Genomic DNA, 22252 nt, shown 5'->3' on the forward strand with positions numbered 1-22252 from the left:
TGCATAACAATTGTGCATAGATTCTATGCAATGGACCACAACCCAATGAAATGCAAATTAACTGAGTAGCTCAAAAATTCTTCCACAAAAATATTTCAAAAACTCATAAACACAACACAAAAAATCCAAACAAAAAATAAAAACATCAAAAAATCCAAGCGAATAACCCAACACAAATTGTTACAAAAAAAATTCTTTCGACATTATCTTCACCAAATATTAATCGCCTAAAAAGCAGTATAAACGATGTGTATTGCCACATGTGGTCATGGAAATCAGAATAACTCTTCCTATGAGAACCCCATAGGCAAACTACTCAGTGCACAGGTTTATTGTCCCATGGGAAGCACTTTTGCATTTACAAGAACCAACAAACCATGCAACACTATAAATCCTTGAATATCAACTAACTGAACTTCACTGGCTCAAAATTTCTCTACCATATCAACTTGCCCTTTTCATATGCTGTCTTATTGCTCTCCAAACTTCATCGAACACTCTAACCTCTGCAGTCTAAAACAACTATTTGCAGTCGAAATATACTGCAATAGTAAGGTTGACCTTCTTCTGGACTTCAGGGTCCAAAATTCATATTGGTTCTGCTTCTCCCGTTTCATAAACCAATCAGGAACGGATGTGGAGATGTTTGTCATCAGCAATGACCTATCTCAGATTGTCAATCTTCCTACCAGAAAACCTGACGCTCCCTTGCACTGTGCAAACACACTTGACCTCTTCATAACAAACTACCCATCCAGGTATATACTGTGGTTATCATTTCTCTTCTTAGTAGCTAAGTAATACAAGGGTGCCATCTAAGAGGATTCAGTGAATTGTATTCCTCCATCCTATTGTCCGTCTATTGCTTCAGTTCTTCTCATCCAAACCCTTGCCTAGACTAAATAACCGAAATCATCTTAACAGGAATGAAGGTTTCATCTATTATTCCGCTCGAAATTCTCAGCCACCATCGAAGCTGTGATTCACAAAAAAGTGCATCAGTGCTGTAAGAGAAAAATACCTTTGCATATTAGAGATGGGTGAAGGCATGTTCTAAATCTTGCAACAGTCATAAAAGATTCATCAACAATCGAAGTCAGAATTTGAAAGGGCAAAATTCTGTAAACTTGCCTCATGCCCAAAGGGCAGTTGGTCCTTCTTGTTCATTGCCAAGGCCATTGACAGCAACTTCTGCCACCCAGGTTCTTATCACTCTCATATCCTAATGGTACAGAAGGTATATTACTATTATTACTACTACTATTATTACGGGCAACTTCAGGGAGTCATTAGACTCATCGAGGGAGGCCCCAAATCATATTCATACAACTATTCGACATTCATACAATATCTATCATACCTCGCCATAAGCTCATTCACTGTCACAGCATCCACCATAGAATCAGGGAGCGCATTCCACTCATTCACTACTCTAAAAGTAAAGAACACAGCTAACACCTTTACTAACCACACTTTTGCCCAGTTTCCATGGATGTCCCCTAGTCCTCCCACAACCAGCCCTGTTTTCGAAAATATCTTCTGAATTAATTTTATAGAAACCCTTCAGTAATTTGAATGTCTCAATCATATCTCCCCTCCTCCGCCTATCAACCAATTTTTGCAACCCACAAATCCTCAACCTGTTCTCATACGGTTCATTCCACAGACCTGCTATCATCTTGGTCACTCGCCTCTGGATCCTCTCCACCTCCTCCCCGTCCAGAAGAAACCTAGGTGACCAAATCTGAGCACAGTAGTCGAGATGGGGTCTTATCATCCCTTGATAAGACCCCATCTCGATACGGAGGAACAATAACCTGCTTGTCTCTGATTGTCAACGTATTCTTCAGCAACCAAGTGATTTGATGAGCTGATTTGGCCACTTTTGCAATGTGTCCCCTAAATTTCAATTCCTTATCCACCAACACTCCTAAATCTCGTGCCTCATCAATTTCCTGGAGCACGGTTCCACCAATTCAGTAAACTGCCGCCAATCTTTTCACCCCAAATGCATAACCTTACATTTTGCCATATTAAATTGACATCCATTCTCCTTAGCCCAGACCTCCAAACTATCCAAATCATCCTGCAAAATTTTGACGTCGTCTGCATTCACTATTGCCCTCCCCAACTTCGCATCATCCGCAAACAAATGAACTGTTCCTCTCAGATCCTTTTCCTATATCATATATGAACAAATTAAACAGCAGTGGTCCAAGAACAGATCCTTGTGGCACACCACTAGTCACAGGCCGTCTTGTGGACTCTACTCCTGAGTAAACCACTCTCTGATATCTCTCCGTCAACCACCCTCCTATCCATCTCACCAACCTTATGTCCATTCCCATATGCTGCAATTTACTGATTAGAATTCCATGTGGTATCCTGTCAAAGGCCTTAGCAAGGTCCAGTAGAATCACTGTAAACCCATTACCCTTATCCAGTTCAGCCGTCACTGTGTTATAATACGTGAGCAAGTTACTAAGGCATGACCTACCTTTCACAAAACCATGCTGTCCCTGATACAGTATCCCATTTTCTTCTATCCAATCTTGTATTTTCCTCTTGACTATTTTCTCTAAGACCTTGATAATGATTCCTGTTATGCTGATTGGCCAGTAATTTTCAACAGCTGCCTTGGAACCACCTTTGTGCAATGGAATTATTTTCCCCTCTTTCCACTCCCTTGGGACTGACCCAGTCCTGAGGCTCATATTAAATAAAATGGTCAAGGGCACTGACAATTCTTTGGCCACTTCACATACTACATGAGCTGGTATACCATCCAATCCCACAGATGTATTGACATTGAGGTTCTGTAATAGACTAGTTACCTCTACTTCATTCATCACAATTCCAGTATAAGCTGTTGGTTCTTCCATTCCTGCAAAGTCACCACCTGGATGATATACTCTTGCAAAGTGCTTGCTCAGTAATTCCACAATATCGACTGATTCGGTTACCTCCTACCCTCAGCATTTTTAAGATCATTCTACCATGAGCATTTTCCCTTTTACTTGCAACATATTGAAAAAACTGTTTGGGATTCTCTTTAGCCTGCATGGCCAATTTCCTTTCATAATCTGCTTTTGCTTTTCTTACCACCCTTGTTACCATCCTGGCCTGAGCTTTATACTGTTTCTGCACCTGATGGTCACCCTTCTCCTTAAATTCCCTCCACAATTGTATCTTTTTTTGCATTCATCCATTTAACCCCTACTTGATTTATTATTCGGACTCTTGGTATACAGTCAACCATTGCCTCCTGCAAACAGTCCTTAACCACCTCCCATGCACTATCAACATCCAGCCCTTGCAGTTTTAAATGTCATGGCATTGAGCCAAGCACACACCTAAGCTTGTCATACTTACCATCCCGGTAATTCCACATGTACCCTGTCTTAATTGTAAATTCGACTCCTTTAGCCACCTCCCAAGTCATGACCTTATTTTCACTCTCACCAATTGGTGGCAACATGGTCATGTTCGTTACAGCTACATTGCCAGTTACAATTACTAGGTCCAGCACTCTCTGCCCCCTGGTATTTTCCAATACATGTTGCCATAGATAGTTGTCCCTTAATAACTGCATAAAATCCAATTCCTTCCTCCCATGTGCCCTCTCCTCTTTCCAGTCAATGTTACTATAATTGAAATCACCCATAATAATTACTCTCCTTCCACTCATTTCTTCTATTTGCTTATGCATACTGTCCCCACCATCCACTCCATCACCTGGTCTATAGCAGCACCCAATTGTATATTCTGTTCTGCTAGATTCTATCTCACACCAAACAGCCTCAAATGTGCTTTTTTCCCCATCCTGCAGTTCAACTTCTATACTCCTTGGCTGAAGCTCATCAACTATCATCAATAACAGTCCTCCCCACTTTTTATTCACCCTGTCACTCCTGAACACGCTATAGCCGTCGCATTCAATCCCACTAGCTTTATCATCTTCTGTCAGCCATGTTTCACTAATACCGACAATCTGTGGCCTGGAATTGCCAACCATGGCCAAAAACTCTTCCTTCTTGTTCCTAATACTCCTGGCATTAGTGTACATGAATCACAGAAGCCCATTTGTCCCATCCCTACCTTGATGCCTTATACTAACTATCCCATTCTGATTTGTTGTCCGTCGTACTCGCTCGGGCATAATATACTCATTCATTTACTTAACTGCCCCCTAAAGTCTGCATATCCACTCCCCCCTTAATAAATCTAGTTTCCCTGAGTCTGCACATCCACTTCCACATCATTCATCAACACTCTTTCAAGTCTCCGTACACTAACTCCATTCAAATGTAACCCATCCATCTTATATAAGTCCTTTCGCCCATCAAACTCATTCCACACATCCACAAATTCCACACCAATCTCCATGCATAACCCATGCATAAAGTCATTGGCAATTATGGTCCTCCTTTTAAACACTTCGCTGTCATACCGCGGTAAGATACTCACCATCCTAACTCTCTCACTCTTCTCGTTTGCTACCTCAAACAACTCCCTCACATCCTCAATCATTTCCATTTTGTCCTCTTTCAAATCATTCGTTCCTGCCACGATTATCATCTCTTTCACCCTCTGTTTTTGCAGTCGAATAGATTCGCTGACGTCCTTTATGTTCGCACCCGGCTAGTACGACTTCGTTAAACTCTCAATTATTACGCCTCTTAATAGCGAATCCCCATACAGCACTCGCTCCTTCATTTTATTGACGTTTACGAACATTCTATTATTTGCCGTCACAGACTTCCGCCGGTTATTTGTCGGTACGTTCAACACACATTTTTCCATACGCTCCAGTTGTCTTTTAGCTCTGTGTATCGCACCATTCAAACGGGCAATTTCGCTACTCGGATTTATTTCACCATTTTCATTATCGATCAAATCATCCATTCTTTCTGTGTTTCTACCTTCATTTACACTTTCAGCGACGCTCTCACACCTATCTGGCACTACCACGCAATTCTCTATCACACCGCCATTTTCTACATTCTGACTTTCGTTAACGATATCACTCTCGACACACGAAACACGCTTGAAGTCCTCATTTTCTTTACACTTTCTACACATATTAACTCCACTATCACTTTCTAACCAGACTCCCACCGCTCTTCGCAAGGCATACATCTCACAGACAGCACATTGCATAAATTCGTTTACATCAAAACTCTTAAACAAACATGGCGACCTGGCCGCCATTTTTTTCTTTATCGGTGCCATGTCTACGCTATTTTTTCTTAAAAATAATAATTAAAATAACAGAAAACACGCAAAAATTGCACAGACACACCAAGAAACAAAAAGCAAACAATACTACTTAAAATTCTAGTAAAAAATCTAATGTTAAAACAAAATACTACTAATCATTTCAGGAGCTCTCGACAAGCCAACGATCTAATCAGTGCGACACCAAGCGGCCAATTACATAAAGTATATCACATAAAGCCTAAGGCAACTTACTGGAATCAGTCTTCTCTTCCAATTCTTGCAGTGGCGTAGCTAGTGGGGGGGGGGGCATTTCGCCCCGGGCGGCACTTTTTTGGAGGGTTTCATGTGAGACAACTTCTCGACAATTTTTTATTTATGTTAAATTAGTAATTTTTATGACTTAACCCCTTAAAGTACCAATTAAAAATCAGAAAGCGATCGTTTTTCTGCCAATTTTTTGAGCGAGGGTGATTTGCTGGATCAAATTCATCATTATTTTTCAAATAATGATGAATTTGTGAACGCAAACGAAATAGCCGATACACGCCGTTTGCCATTTTTCTCGGCTGAAAGGAAATAGGCACGAGATAAACACAACCGAGTTTAAACACTAGCGTCTATATTCGGTTGTATTTATATGTGAAACCAAAATTCAAAATCAATTTTGGTGCAATAAACAAAAGACGTGTCACGGACGTCTTTGTATGTTAAGGGGTTAATTAGTAATTCGTTTTTAAAAACTATACTTACAACTAAATTAAATAAAATATAAATATAACAAAACCATCACATTTCCCTATCATACTGTAATTCAAATTCTTAAAAATAAAACAATAAAATGCATGGTAAGACGATTGCTTTATTGGTTATTACTTATAGCTGCAGCAGGCACCGCACAGTCAGTACACATCTGTGAAAACGTTTTTTTTTTCTCTTCTAATTTTGCGTGTAATTAAGGCCATTGACAGGGTTTTATGCTCCCGGTAATAATATTTCTGCGGCTCCCTATTATATTAGGTTTTTTGCTTAACACTTTTGACGCATGTATAAAAATTAACAAACATGATTCCAAAATGCTAAAATGCCTGATTCATCATTAGTTTTTTGTTTTGTTTTTTTAATCTGCTACACATTTATATCATTTGGTCGTTATCGAAACCGTTGAAAACATATTTATTGTATTCTTTATCTATGGTTAGTCTAGAGCAGGGGTGGGCAACCCTTGGCATGTGTGCCAAACGTGGCACACCAACGACATTTTTCAGGCATGCAACTCAGGGCTCACCTTAATAATTAAATAAATACATTTCAAACATCTTTGCTGACTTGTATATTTTAACTTAATATAATACAATTTTATTAAGTTCAACTATACCAAATAATGAGCAAAAGGCAATATTTACGGAATGATTCATATTCACATATGTATACATTATCATCACAATTCCCTTGCTGGTCTAAATTCTTTCTAATTTAACCTTAGTTATAAGCTAATTCACAATCTAGCATAACATTAACTAAATATTTGGCATATATGTTGTTTAAGCCTAATTCAACATTAATATACAGTACATTATCTCATAAACATAAAGACATTCCTGATTTCTCGCGGAATTTCTTAGAGACCATTTTGGTATAGGCAAGGCATAGTCAACTTGACGGCAATGTACAGCTCTTTCCTTTATATCCGCTTGGTCTTCCCTTGTGGGCATGTGCGCGTCTCTTGAAAATGGTAACGTAATGCCTTCGCAGTTCTTAGAATTCTTCACTGTCGTCACTTATTGACCTTCGGACATGATGACATCATTCTTGGAGTGTTTTTTGAAATTCTATCTAGAACAATTCTTGGAATTCTTCACAATTTTTATAATCAATCTTACTAAGTTAACATGAGCTAATATCGCTAAGTCCCCGCTTCATAACCGTATGTCTGGGAAAGGAGTGTCCTGGATTCGACTCCCTTCGCCGAAGTCAGGAACTTAAAGATCTTTCTAAGTCATAGCCAAGTTAGCCGGTCTTGGGCGTGGACAACCGGAGTTTCTCCTCAGTTTATCTGGGTTTTTCATCCAACAAGCAGACAAACCGGCCCAGTGAACGCACAAGCTACAGTCATAGGATATAGTGCGACAAGGAAGGCAGCGAGAAACCACCATAATCATAGTCATTTACCTAGATGGTGGCATACATAACTACTACTAAACAACCAAAGGTTATAACTAATAATTATATCACTACATGAAGACGTGATGAGCCACATTATTTTAACAAAGGCTCATTACAATATCATCATTATCAACTTCCTGTACATCCCTTGAGGGTTTATATCATTACTAACTTCCTCCTACACTTTTCCTGGAAATACATTTTATTACCTTTCAAGATATTATTAGATCTTATATTTCTGTCTTCTAAGGCACTTTTTACTGTATCAATCCATCTATATCTTGGTCTTCCTGTTGGTCTTTTCCCTGCCAACTTGGCAAAGAAAACTTGTTTTGCTAATCTTTCCTCTCCCATTCTGTTTAAGCATTAAAGAGCTGACCATACCATCTGAGGTTAGCTCTGCTAACGCATTCCTGAATGCTGACAACGTTAAGCTCTTTCATAATATTCTAGTATTTAATATGATATATTTCATTGATGCCATCTGTTTATGCCCCTAATCTTTCTCAGGACTCTCATATCTGTTGTCGCTAGTCTTTGGTCAAGTGTTTTACTTCTGACCCACTTCTTAGATCCATAAGTTAAAATTGGTTTGAACATTGTCTTGTATACAGCTAATTTAGTGTTTGACTAATTTCTCTCTTATTCCATATAAATGTATTCAGTTCGCTTCCTACCATACCATCTTTCTTTAATCTGTTGTCAATTTCCATATTGAATTTACCAACTTCACTAAAAATCCTGTCTAATTAGCCGAAATGTTTTACTTGTTCTCCATTTAGGTTCTCTATTTACAACAGAGTTGATATTTTTATGCTTCTGCCTATTTTCATTGTGTTTGTCTTGGTATTGCTGACCTTCATACCACATCTATTACTACAGTTATTCAATTTAGACAGGGAATTTTGCAGACTTGTAGCGGATTTATTTAGAAGTATAACATCATCCGAATAAAGCAAAGAGCTGATATTAACATTTCCAATTTTGATATAAGGTTTAATACCACTACTGAAATAAAGAGCCAAAAGGCTTCATTTCGGCGATGTAAAATTATTTCAGTCAAGGGGATATTGAATCCCACATTATTTCAAAGCCGAATAAGAACCTTTAAGTTAGAAATCAAATCAAAGAGTTTCATGCCGAATATAGCAAAGGTTTCGGCGAATCCTAGCATGAGCTAAACATCTGGTTCAATACCGGGAAACTCGTAGCAAAGGTGGGTAAAGTTCAGGTCACTATCCTTAGAGTTTCCCATAATGTAAAACCCATCTCCGGAGAGATGTATGATGTTATACATTAAGGGGCGAAGGTCACTACCCAGAGCAGTTTCGATCTTTATTTCTTTGATTTCTATCTTAGAGATTGTTATTCGGCTTTGAAATAATATGGGATTCAATATTCCCTTAATTGAAATAAGTTTAATACCACTTTCCTTCATAATGTTATTTCGGATAGATAAAGACTAACAGAGAAGATAATGTACTTCATTGTCTGCACCAGCTTTAACATGACGCCACCGTCTTCCTGTATTTCCTTCAATTCTACCTGCTGACTTAAAACTCAAATAAAGACTATTTCATGATATAACGCCCCATTGGCACCACATAACTGTAGTGTTTGGATTAGCTTTTCTCTTGGCACCATTTAATATGCCTTTTCCAGATCTATCTACAAAACTTAAATACAGATATTCCTTATATTCCCATGATTTCTCCACTATTTGTCGTAAAGTGAAGTTCTGATCCTGACAGCCTCTATTTGACATGAATCCAGCTTTCTCTTGACAAAGCTTTTCTTCCACAATCCTTCTCGACCATTTCTCAGGAATACTTACATAAATTCTACCTGGAACACTCAATAGAGAAATACCTCTGTAATTTTCACATTCAGTTTTTTAATAACTGTTTTTTATATCCCTTTATATATGTATATATAAAAAGGGATATAAAACAGTATAAAAAGGGATATATATATATATATATATATATATAATCTCCAAGGTTTGCGTCCCTTTGTCCAGGCTTTCTGAATTATGCAATGCAGCCACTGTAAGACTTTTATACCTCCATACTTGAGAATTTCTGGTCAAATATCACTACTCTGCCACTCCACATTTCAGATTTTTGAAGGCTTTTTCTACTTCAATTATGGATATATATTCGTGACTGTCTGTTGAGTGTTTTTATTCATTGCACTTTATCTCTAATTCCTTTCACAGCACTCTTTCCTCCATTTCTGAACTTCTTCAACAATTTCTGGTCAAATATCACTACTCTGCCACTCCACATTTCAGACTTTTGAAGGCATTTTCTACTTCAATTATGGATATGTATTCGTGACTGTCTGTTGAGTGTTTTTATTCATTGCACTTTCTCTCTAATTCCTTTCACAGCACTCTTTCCTCCATTTCTGAGCTTCTTCAACAACCTCCAGAACATCTTGCCAACTTCTTCATGTTTATTTTCTGTTCTTCCCAAAGTCTGCCCATGCCTTTTGTTTAGCTAGTTTTACAGTGTTTAGCTCTCTTACATTTGTCTCTGTATTCTCTAAGAACACAAGTTGATTTATTTGCCAGGAACTAATCATACGCTTTCTTCTTTTCTTCATTGCCTCTTTAACTTCCTGGTTCCACCATGCAGTTCTGATTTTTCTATCCTTGCACACAACCTCACAACATGTTTCTCTGACTAAATCAATCAGCGTTTTCTTCTTGGGTTGCCACTGAATCTCCAAGGTTTGTTGCCTGTTCTCAAACTGTTTAATTTTTTCCAAATAACATTTGTATATTTTATTCGACATTTCAGATCTGAGAGCTGCAACAGTTTTATTCGCTTTAAAACGTTCTTATATGTTCTTCTTTACAATATGAAATTCAATTTTATGCTGCTCAATATTAATTATAATCACTTACGATTCGAAATCCTCTGTAAACTCAGGGGGTCCTCCACCAGGGAGAAAACATCACTATCAACAATAACATAGTCATTGAGTCATTTCTTGACGCTTCTCTCCATGTAAATTTTTGCACATTTTTATGTTGGGACATTGTATTAGTAATAACCATTCCATGTTCTGAGCAAAACTCACAACTGGTATTTGCGATTATTATTAGCTTTGCTCTTTTCTCCAAATTTTCCCAAAATATTTTGTATATCTGCCAGTCATTTCCTACTCTGCTATTTAGACCCCCAACAAGGACCAACTTTTCATTTTTCGTTGTGTCAGCTGCTTCTCTAGAGCGTCAAAAATTCCTCCAATTCTAACTTAGTAGAACCTTCTCAGGGACCGTCGGCACAAACATGAACATGTGTTCCTTACTGCATACCTGTTGAGTGTTTTTTCCCATTGTGCCATCACTGCTTGTATCTTTTAGCAATTTTTTGGAAGTAATTACTCCATACATAGAGCCACTAGAGGGCTATATGGTATGTCGTGTTTGTGGATAGCTCTTGAACAGATAAGGGATATTTTGAGTAGCAATTAATAAATTTGCATAGTATTTACATAGTATTGTTTACTTTTAGAATTGTAGCTATTCTGGGTGATTTTTGTGTGTTTTTTGAGTATTTTAATAGTAAATTGATAGATACGATTATCTGTGCACATGGCTGCCATTAAGAAGAATACAAAAATGGCGTCCAGGTCGCCATATTGCCTACAAATCTTAACTTAAAGGATTTGATTCAGTGTACCGTTTGTGAAATGTATGCATTGAGGATAGCGGTTGGAGTCAGGTTAAACAACGATTGTGGAGTGAATGTGTGCAAAAAGTGTAAAGAATGTGAGGATTTAAAGAGTGCTTCAGGTTGTGTGAGTAATATCAATGAAAGTGAGAATCTAGATGACAGTGATATTCGAGGTATGAATGGTGATATTACGAGGTAGTACCTGATAGCTGTGAAAGCGGTATTGAAAGTGAGAATGAAGGTAAACACACAGAACGATTGAATTAATCATCTGAGAATAAAAATGATGACACTGACGCAATAAGTGAGATCGCTTTAATACGCGGAGCGATACATAGGGTAAATCAGCAGCTAGAGCGTTGGCAAAAATGTTTATCAAGCGTACCGATTAATAATCGGCAAAAGTATGATAGAAAAATAAGGGTATGATAGTGAGTGTAAATGGAATGAAAGAGCGTGTGTTGTATGGAGATTCCTTAGTAAGAGGTGTGTTAGTTGAGAGTTTAACAAAATCGTACCAACCCGTGCGAATGTTAAGAATGTAAGCGAGTCAATTAGAATGCAAAAGCAGCGGGTGAAAGAATTGATAGTGGTGGCAGGTACAAATGATTTGAAAGGAAACAAAAAGGCTATGAGTGAGGATGTGAAGGAATTGCTTGAGGTAGCAAAAGGGAAGAGTGAGAGAGCTAGGTTAGTGAGTCTGTTGCCACGATATGACAGTGAAGAGGTATAGAAGGAGGGCCATAATTGCTAATGACTTTATGCATAAATTATGTTTGATGAGTGGTGTGGAATTTGTGGATGTGTGGAATGAGTTCGATGGACGAAAGGATTTATATAAAATGGATGGTTTACATTTGAATGGATTTGGTGTACGGAGACTTGAAAAGTTGTTGTCGAATGTAGTGGAAGTGAATGTGCAGAATCAGGGAAACTGGAGTTATTAAGGGGGGAGGGTAGATATGCAGATTTTAGGAAGACAGTTGAGTATGTGAATGCGTGTAATATACCCAAGCGAGTAGGAAAGACCCCGAATTAGAATGGGATAGTTAGTGTAAGGCATCAAAATAGGGATGGGACAAATCGGCTTCTTCAATTCACGTATAAAAATGCCAGAAGTATTAGGAACAAGAAGGAAGAATTTTTGGCCTTGGTTGGCACTTCCAGACCACACGTTATTGGCATTAGTGAAACATGGCTGACAGAAGATGACACGGCTAGTGGGATTGAATGTGAGGGGTACGGTGTGTTCAGGAGTGACAGGGAGAATAAGATGGGGGGAGTAGTGTTATTGATAATAGCTGATGAGCTACAGCCAAGGAGAATAAAAGTGGAACTGCAGGACAGAGAAAACAGCACATTTGAAGCTATTTGATGTGAGATTGAAACTAGCAGAACAAAATATACAATTGGGTGCTGCTATAGACCAGGTGATGGAATATATGGTGGAGATAGTATGCATAAGCAAATAGAAGAAATGAGTTGAAGGAGGGTAATTATTATGGGAGATTTCAACTATGGGAACATTGATTGTAAGGAGGAGAGGACACATGGGAGGAAGGAATTGGATTTTACGCAGTTATTAAGGTATACTATCTGCGACAGCATGTAATGGAAAATACTAGGGGGTCAGAGAGTGCTTGACCTAGTAACTGCATCTGAGAATTTGGCTGTAACGAATATGACCACATTGCCACCAATTGGTGAGAGCGATCATAGGGTCTTGACTTGGAAGGTGGCTGAAGGTGTGGAATTTACAATTAAAACAGGGTACATGTGGAATTATTGGGCTGGTAATTATGACAAGCTTAGGAGATTGACTGGTTCAGTGACATGGCATGTACAATTGCAAAGGCTAGAAGTTGATAGTGCATGGGAGGTGGTTAAGAAGTGTTTGCATGAAGCAATGGCTGACTGTATACCTAGAGTCCGAATGACAAATCAAGCAGGGGTTAAATGCATGGATAACACCATTAAGCTTGAGATGCAAAAAAAGAAACAACTATGGAGAGAATTTAAGGAGAAATGTAACCGACAGGCACATGAACGGTATAAAGCCCAGGCCAGAAGGGTAACGAGTGTGGTAAGAAAAGCAAAAAAGGATTACGAAAGAATATTGGCCATGCAGGCTAAAGAGAATCCTAAACTGTTTTTTCAATATGTTGCAAGTAAAATAAAAAATGTATATGGCAGAATGATTTTAAAGAATGCCGATGGTAGGGAGGTAACCAAATCAGTTGATATAGTTGAATTACTGAGTGAGCACTTTGCAAGAATATATCATCCAGGTGGTGACATTGCAGAAATGAATGAACCAATAGATTATACAAGAATTGTGGTGAATGAAGTGGAGTTGAGTAGTCTATTGCAAAACCTCAATGTCAATATATCTGTGGGATTGGATGGTATAACAGTTCGTGTCGTACTTGAAGCGGCTAAAGAATTGTCAGTACCCTTGACCATTTTGTTTATTTCGAGTCTCGGGTCTGGGTTAGTACCGAGGGGTTGGAAAGAGGGGAGAATAGTTCCACTGCATAAAGGAGGTTCCAAGACTGCTGTTGTAAATTACCGACCGATTAGCATATCAGGAATCGTTGTCAAGGTCTTGGAGAAATTAGTCAAGAGAAGAATACAGATTGGATAGATGAAATGGGATACTGTATGGGGAACAACATGGGTTTGTGAAGGTAGATCATGCCTCAGTAATTTGATCACGTTTTATAACACAGTGACGGCTGAACTGGATAAGGGTAACGGGTTTACGGTGATTCTATTGGACCTTGCCAAGGCCTTTGCAGGATACCACATGGAACTCTAATCAGTAAACTGGAGCAGATGGGGATGTATATAGGGTTGGTGAGGTGGATTGGAGGATGGTTGATGGAGAGATACCAGAGAGAGAGAGATGTTTATTCAGGAGTTGAGTCCAAAAGACGGCCTGTGACTAATGGTGTGCCACATGGTTCTGTTCTTGGACCACCACTTTTCAATTTGTTCATTAACGATATAGGAAAGGATCTGAGAGGAAGTGTTCACTTGTTTGTGATGAGACAAAGTTGGGTAGAGCAATAGTGAGTGCACAGGATGTCAAACATTTTCAGGATGATTTGGATAGTTTGGAGGACTGGGCTAGGGAAAATGGATGCAAATTTAATGTGGCAAAGTGTAAGGATATGCATTTTGTAGTGAAAAGATTAGCAGCAGTATATCACTTTGGTGGAACCGTACTCCAGGAGATTCATGAGAACAGGGATTTGGGAGTGTTGGTGGATAGGGAGTTGAAGTTTAGGAGGAACATAGCAAAAGTGGCTAAATCAGCTCATCAAATCAGTTGGTTGCGATAAAATACTTTTACAAGCAGAGACAAACAAGTTATTGTTCCACTATATCGTGCCTTGATAAGACCCCATCTAGACTACTGTGCCCAGTTATGGGCTCCAGGGTTTCTTCTTGATGGGGAAGAGGTGGAGAGGATCCAGAGACGAGTGACTAAAATGATAGCAGGTCTGTGGAATGAACCTTATGAGAACAGGTAGAAGATTTGTGGGTTGCAAAAATTGGTTGATAGGCGGAAAAGGGGTGATATGATTGAGACATTCAAATTACTGAAAGGTTTCTATAGGATTAATCCAGAAGATATTTTTGAGAATAGGACTGGTGGTGGGAGGACTAGGGGCCATAAATGGAAGCTGGGCAAGAATGTGGTTAGCAGGGGTGTTAGAGCTAGGTTTTTTACTTGGAGAGTGGTGAATGAGTGGAATAAGAGTTCAAGGCGAGGTATGATAGATACTGTGTGAATGTCGAATAGTTGTTCTTCACATGATGTTAGGGCCTCCCTCGATGAGTCTGTCGACTCCTTGGAGTTGTCCGAAATAATAATAATAATAATAATAATACTTCAAGGATATCTTTTTTCTCCAATTTTCATGTCCCCTTTGGATATTTCATTTCCTTGATTGTGATTGCCTGAATATAACATTTTGTTTATTGCTCCGAAAGATATCACCAGTTTTTGACTTTTTTGTTTCAGTCACCCCTATTTTGTCGATTTGGTTCTTAATTAATTACTCATCTAGCACCATTTCTTTTCCATGACTTCTTATGTTGATTTTGAACTCAGATGATGTTGAATTACAGTGTGTTTTAGGATTGATTCCAGTAGCTGACTTTTCGCTGTTTGTCCTAGTTCCATTGCGGAAAACAATTAACTGAGCCTTCGCTCAGTAGACGCGATAGCCCGCATGAAATTCTGTCATGTTGTACCATAATTGTACTTGTGGTTTAAACCAATAAGAATAAAATTTGGTCGGCTAAATCCTAAATTGCCAGCCCATTCTCGTTCGTTCAGTATCCAGGAAGATACCTAATAGAGTGCACCACGAGAAGGTGAGGAATGGACATTAGTTGAGAAGTCCTGGTCGGTTCTCCGCATTCCTTCAAAGGCTATGTGAAGGTCTCCTCTCAGTTATACAGCTTTTACCCTTAAGAACCCCTTCATTACAATATTATTGCAAACTTAAACGATACTAAAAGTAATTTAATGTGAGATATTATGTTGTTTGCTGATAATGCTAATTTGAGGATGACAAGAATAAATAAAATAGACATAGAGATCCTTCAGAATGACTTGAATAAGCCAACATTCTGTGAAGATTATAACTGGATTTCTTTCAATGCTTCAAAATGTGAAATTGTGTACTTTCAGTTGAAATGGTTCAAACTGTATATACTGTCTTCCAATAATTTTCCAGACAAACTATTATTTGCACTTATGAAATATTCCTGGTTTGTTAATAACATAAAATACGGTGTACTAGTATGAACAGTATATCGTCGTAGCAGTTGAATACAGGGGGTAGGGCAAGACGACGTGAACTCACTTACTTTGAGAGAGGTTTCATCATGGGCTGTCACATTGGTGGCATGTCCCACGGGCCATTTCCACTCAACTTCTGTATCCAAAATCAACGGTTGGCGATGTGATTAAAAAATGGAGACTTTCTTCATCAGTTGTACAGGAAAACACCTATGGTGCTTTAACACCCTCTTGACAGGATGGTGTTAAAACGGGTGGCACGCAAAAACTGGCTTCAATGATTATCATCATGAAGAACGCTAGTGACGCAGTGATGAGCAATACTACTGTGCGAAAAGAACTCCATTTACCTGCTTTCCACAGAAGAGCAGCACAAAATCCGAACATCACATCCATGCATAAATTATGCGATGATTCATGCATGGATTCGTATTAGATCTTTATATCTCAGAATTAGCGAGACAAAGGTTATACAGTAGATGCCCTCCCTCGATGAGTCTTTGGACTCCCTGCAGGTGTGATTTAATAATAATAATAATAATATTAATAATAATATTTCTTTTCTCTTGATCTTTCAAATATTTACTTATATACAACGATCATCTTGAGTAGCATTCAGTATATTATTTTACAAGGTCCAGCACTAAGTGGTACATATGATGAGATTTCAATAATAATAATAATAACATAATTTTTTTTCTATTTTTTAAAAATAACAATCACGGTAATAATTTACAATTATATAGTTTAGAGTTACACAGGTTATATATAATATTACATGTTGTAGCTTACTACTTTTTTTTTCAAAGTTTGAGAAAGTGTGGATATACAACAATATTTACACATATGCAATTAAAATATTGTATTTCCTAATTCTCAGAAATATACAGTGTAAACTCATTATTTACATAATTTTTTAATTATAGGAATAATTTATTACATTCTTTTTTCATGTTACATTGTAATATTATATTAATGATATTATCACATAATAATCAGCATCTTCTTTATTGTTATATGCTTTACTGACTGTTACATTTCTGCATTTGATTATAAGGATTAGGTGTAGATGGGTGAGGCAAGTTAATTCCACCTACTCCGAAGCTTGGGTTAGCTTTTATGAAGAGAGTGGGATTTAGCCTTCACTATTTATGTTGTTGTTACTGTTTATGCATGGGCTGTAGGCATTTGATGCTTGTGATTTATGATGTGTATATTAGTGTTAATGGTGTACTAACTTTTTTGGTATATTTTCCAGACTTCGGTGTTTAATATTCTGTAGTTATCTATGTGTTTTAAATTCCTTGGTAGGTTATTGATTGCGCTGGTTTCTCACAGAAGAACCGCATGAGTTGTTGAGGGTGCAGGGATGTAGAGGGTTGTTGTAGGGCGTGTTATACGATATGTGTCTCTGTTGTTTCGATAGGTAATGTTGAAGTAATTCCTTGTTAATCTCATGTAGTGTTTCAGGCTTTTAATGCTCAGAATTCTATGTATCGCTATGTGCTTGTCGGATATTGGCTGTTGCGTGTAAGGTGTCCAAATCACTGTTGACAATTTTCCTGTGTAATATTTCTAATTTTGTTAGGTGGCTGTTTGATGTGCTTGCAGAGACTGTTATTCCGTATCTGAGTAGGGATTCGCAGATACCGTGATATTGGAGTTATTTTATGTTGGATGGAATAAGGTCTTTTACTGGAAGAGTTTTGCTGTGATGATCCGGAGTATGGAATGTAGGTATTCTATATGTTTTGTCCATTTAAGGTGGCAATCTATATAGAGACCCAGGTATTTTGCATATGTTACAGGTTTGATTTCGGGATATTTGCAGGTATTTTTGTTGTTAATGCAGCGGTATGTGTATCGATAATGGTGCGGGGCGTATGATTCATGGGTTGTGTATTATCAAGATCTGTGTTTTGGTGCCGTTGATTAGAATTGCGTTTTGGTGGAAGTATGTTGTGATTTTATTTAGGTCTTGTTGTGCTATGCAGAGAGCCGTGTTGATGTCTGTGTGGATTGCTGGTATGCGGTGTCATCTGCATACGGAAATATTTGATTTCTTATGGCCATGTTATGAACATCATTAATGTATATGTTGAATAGTGTGGATGATAATATGGCGCCTTGTGGGACACCGTGTTTTATATGTATACCCCAGAGTGACATGTACCTATTTTTGTTACTTGTATTCTGTTTGAGAGGTAGTTCCTGAACCATGTATGCAGTGTTCCTCTTATACCTATTGAGTATAGCTTGGTTAGTAGTATGTCGTGTTCAAGTGTATCAAATGCTTTGGCTGTCAAGCAGTATAAGGACGGCATACTTGTTTTTGTCGGGAGCTTTGTTTATTGTGTCGGCGATGTCTTCTAATAGAGTGATGATGCTTTTTGTTTTCTGAAAGCCGTATTGGTTTTGAGAGATGATGTTGTACTTCTGTAAATAGTTCTGTAGTCTGATGTGCTTTATTTTTTCTAGAATTTTTGAGATGACTGGTAGGGTAGCTATTGGTCTGTAGTCCTGAGTATCGTTTATTTTACCGTGTTTACATATTGGCGTAATTATTGCAGTTTTAGTTGTTGTGGAATAATGCCTGTGTCGAATATTATGTTTACAAGTCTCAAAAGTATTGGATTTATTTGTTCAAAGGGCTGTGAATCTTATTTTGTCTATTCCTGGAGTGGTCTTTGATTTTAGTTCTGGGAGTGCTTGTAGATTCGATGACATGAACAGGGCACGTCATTGATTCTTGGAAGTGATAAAGGAGAGAATCTGTACATGGGTGAACCGATGAGAGTAATAACACTACTACTAATAATAATAATACATTAGAGCGAAAGCATGTATTAATTTAGTATTAGGATCAGTGTCTCTCAAATCTTTAGTAGATTTATATAGCGACACTGCGCAGGTTTGGAGTATGTTTCACGACTTTTGCTGCTTCTAGGAACAACCTCTCTGACTTGTAAAAAAGCAACTTTGCTTTTTTCCAATCGATCCTGTGTGCAGTGGTATCTAAATCATGGTTTGGTAGACCTGACTTGCCATAGCGAAAGTGCCAGATATATTTTATGTGTTCACTGAGGTGAATGTAAACAATTCTTACTGTCTGTCCATAGTAGGTTCATGACATGAACAGGGCACTTCATAGATTCCTGGATGTGATAAAGGAGAGAATCTGTACTTAGGTGAACGGATGAGAGTTGCCAATTTCACATATGGTTTAAATACTGTACATCGTTGGTGTCTGTTCAGCACTCTAGATATCTTTACAGAAGTGCATTTAACGTATGGGGTGGTGATAGTTATGTTGTCTTCTGTGGTAGACAGTGGGAGCATTTCTGGGAGCATTTAGCATTTTGTCTGCATTATGGGGATCATAGCCATTGGTCAAGAAAGTGTGACGTAATTGAGTTAGTTCAGCTGTGAGGTCTATGCTATTGGAACAAATCGCACTAACTCTGTGTCATGATTTGGATTCATAACTCCCTTTCAAAACAGTTAAAACATTATAAATTATGGAATGAAAGAATAATAGAAGTTAGAATAAAAATAGATACAGGCTATTTAACAATAATTGGTTTATATGCCCCAGAAGAGGGAAGAGAACAGGATAATATTGATTTTTGTAATCAGCTACAAAACATATAATTAAAAAAAAAAATGATTATGTAATTTTAGCAGGAGACTTAAATGCAAGAATTGGAAACACGAAAATTAATAATAATATAGGAATACACGGAGAACATACTCTAAATAGAAATGATAAAAAATTGATTAACTTTGTAGTTTATAATAACCTAAAAATAATGAATTCCTTCTATAAACATAAAGACATACATAAATATATTTGGGCAGCAAGAGGATGGAAATCAATATTAGATTACTTCATATTAAATGAAAGACATCACAATTTCCACTAGATGTTAGAGTTCACAGAGGATATGAAATAAGCAGTAACCACTTCCTTGTTAAAATAAAATTAAGATTGCCACCTAAATGAATACAAGTAACAAGAACAGAAAGAAAAATTGAAACATTTGTTTATAAAAATAGACTATTAAATGACACAAATGTACAATGGCTATATGAACAAAGAATAACCAATATCTAGATAAAATAAAACAAAATGAAGAAATAGAAATAGAATGGCTTAATATAAAAACGATACTAAATGCAGCAGCAAATGAAAGATCAAAATATTCAATAAAAGGAAAAAACTGAAGATCTGGGATGATGCAATCAAAGAAATAATCAAAAAGAAAAAAGAAGCATATCACAAATGGTTAAGCAGTAAAAGATTAGAAAATGAAATAGAATATAAAAGAATAAGAGCCATAGCTAAAAGAGAAGTCAGAAAAAGGCATAGAGAATCATGGAACAAATTTGTTTCTAATTTAGAACATGATTTATATAAAATAAGACCCAATGTATATAAGATTTTGAAACACTTAAATGCAGATACCAAAGAAAACAAAATTAAACACCGAATTGAAATTAGAAGAATTTCTAAATTACTACAGAGAATTGTGGACAGACAAATATTTTAAAAAAGACAACTGGCAAACAGTTAACGGAAATGAAATGGAAATAACGAAAGAAGAATTAGAAATCATCCTGAAAGAAACAAGAAACGGAAAATCACCTGGAGAAGTTAAGCTAGATTCAGAACTATATTAATACACAGGAACAATATTCAAAGAAAGTCTTATTATTTTTAAATAAAATTTATTCAACTGGTATCACCCCAATAGAATGGAAAAAAGCAATTGTGAATCCTAAATAGCAAACTAATGAAATATTCCAAAAACTTTATTTTAGAAGTACAGAATGGATTTAGAAGAGAACGATCATGTATAGACCCGGCCTTTTGCCTAAAATTAATAATAGAGAAAAGAAGAGAATACAATTTAGAAACACATATTGCACTTATTGACTTTGTAAAAGCATTTGACAAAGTTAAAAGAAACATATTATTTAACATATTAAAAGAAAGGCAAATACCAAATAATATCCTCAAAGCTATCACAAGTATATATGAAAATAATCAAATACAAATAATATTAAATCACGAGCTATCATATACGAGAGAGATAAACCAAGGGGTCCGACAGGGATGTCCCCTCTCAGCAACTCTTTTTAATACCTACTTAAATGAAATAATAATAAAATGGAATAAAAATTTACATCAAGGAATTAAACTTTGTTCTACAGTAAACTTACACACTCTCCTCTTTGCCGACGTTCAAATAATAATTACAAATTCCGAAGATAAATTACAGAAAGTTATTTTAGATCTAAATGAGATAGTCAAAGATTATGGTATGAAAATATTAACAGAAAATTCAAAAACTATGGCCTTTAAAGGACAAGATCCAGCAAGAACTAAAATAGTAATAGATAACAAGATCATAGAACAGGTGAATTAATTTAACTACCTAGGATGTACGATCACATATGAAAATGAAAAAGATATAAATGTAAAAATTGCAAAATATTTAAAAATAACAGGTGTAATTAACTCTATATTTAAACCAAACCTAGTTCAAAAACAAACCAGACTAATAAGTATACAATACATTATCCCTACCAGTCTTAATGTATGGAAGCGAAATCTGGACAATAAAACAAAAAGACAAACTAAGATTAACAGCAGAAATGAAGTTTATGAGAAAAACTGCAAAGTATACCCTATTTGATCACAAAAGAAATGAAGAAATTATGAAAGAATTAACCAAGAACCAGTAATAGAAAAAAATTAAAAATATTAACATAAATGGATGGAACACGTTCAATGAATGAAAACAGAAAGATTACCAAAACAAGCCTTAAAGTACAAGCCATTAGGGAAAAGAAAACCAGGACGTCCTCTTAAACGATTCAATGATGGCTTCTAAGGCTGGAACAGGCCATGCTAGGCCTAAATCCTTGATACGCATGATGATGATGATGACATATATATTACAAGGAATGGGCGGAGCGTTTTTTATATAGGGTGGGAAAGGGGTTGAAAACAGCAGCGGGGGGGTTGTGGGAAAATGGGATTGAAGGGTGCGGTCCGTTTCGACTAAGCTTGGTCGTCGTCTGAACAAATGGAGGAAGTGGATGCTATGTCAGGTCGGGTAGGTGCTTCTGCTTTTGAAGTGTTTGTGTTATCGCCTATTGGTCGGGGTTGTGACCTAAATTTTACATTGTGAAGCTTCCAAACCTCAGAGATTAGGTAGGGCCTGTGGACGTTGATAGAGTTCTTGTCATATTTTATGGATATTGTTTCCGATATTCTAAGCATTGTTTCATTGTCTTGGCTGTCTACTTTGAAGGCCTTGTCGATCTGCGGATTATGTTTTTGTTCAAGGTGTGAACAGCT

The 22252-nt window shown here is 37.1% G+C and overlaps 1 protein-coding gene across 1 annotated transcript in view; it reads right to left on the reverse strand.

The window, feature by feature from the left end:
• Nucleotides 1-22252, reverse strand: part of LOC150093474 (uncharacterized) — a 50612-nt gene that overhangs the window by 27390 nt on the left and 970 nt on the right. The gene's annotated exons all lie outside the window — the stretch shown is intronic.

The sequence above is a fragment of the Typopeltis vanoorti genome, chromosome 24 (assembly GCF_054136105.1).
Source record: "Typopeltis vanoorti isolate ZY-2024b chromosome 24, IOZ_Tvanoo_1.0, whole genome shotgun sequence".
In the NCBI taxonomy this organism is placed as follows: Eukaryota; Metazoa; Arthropoda; class Arachnida; order Uropygi; family Thelyphonidae; genus Typopeltis; species Typopeltis vanoorti.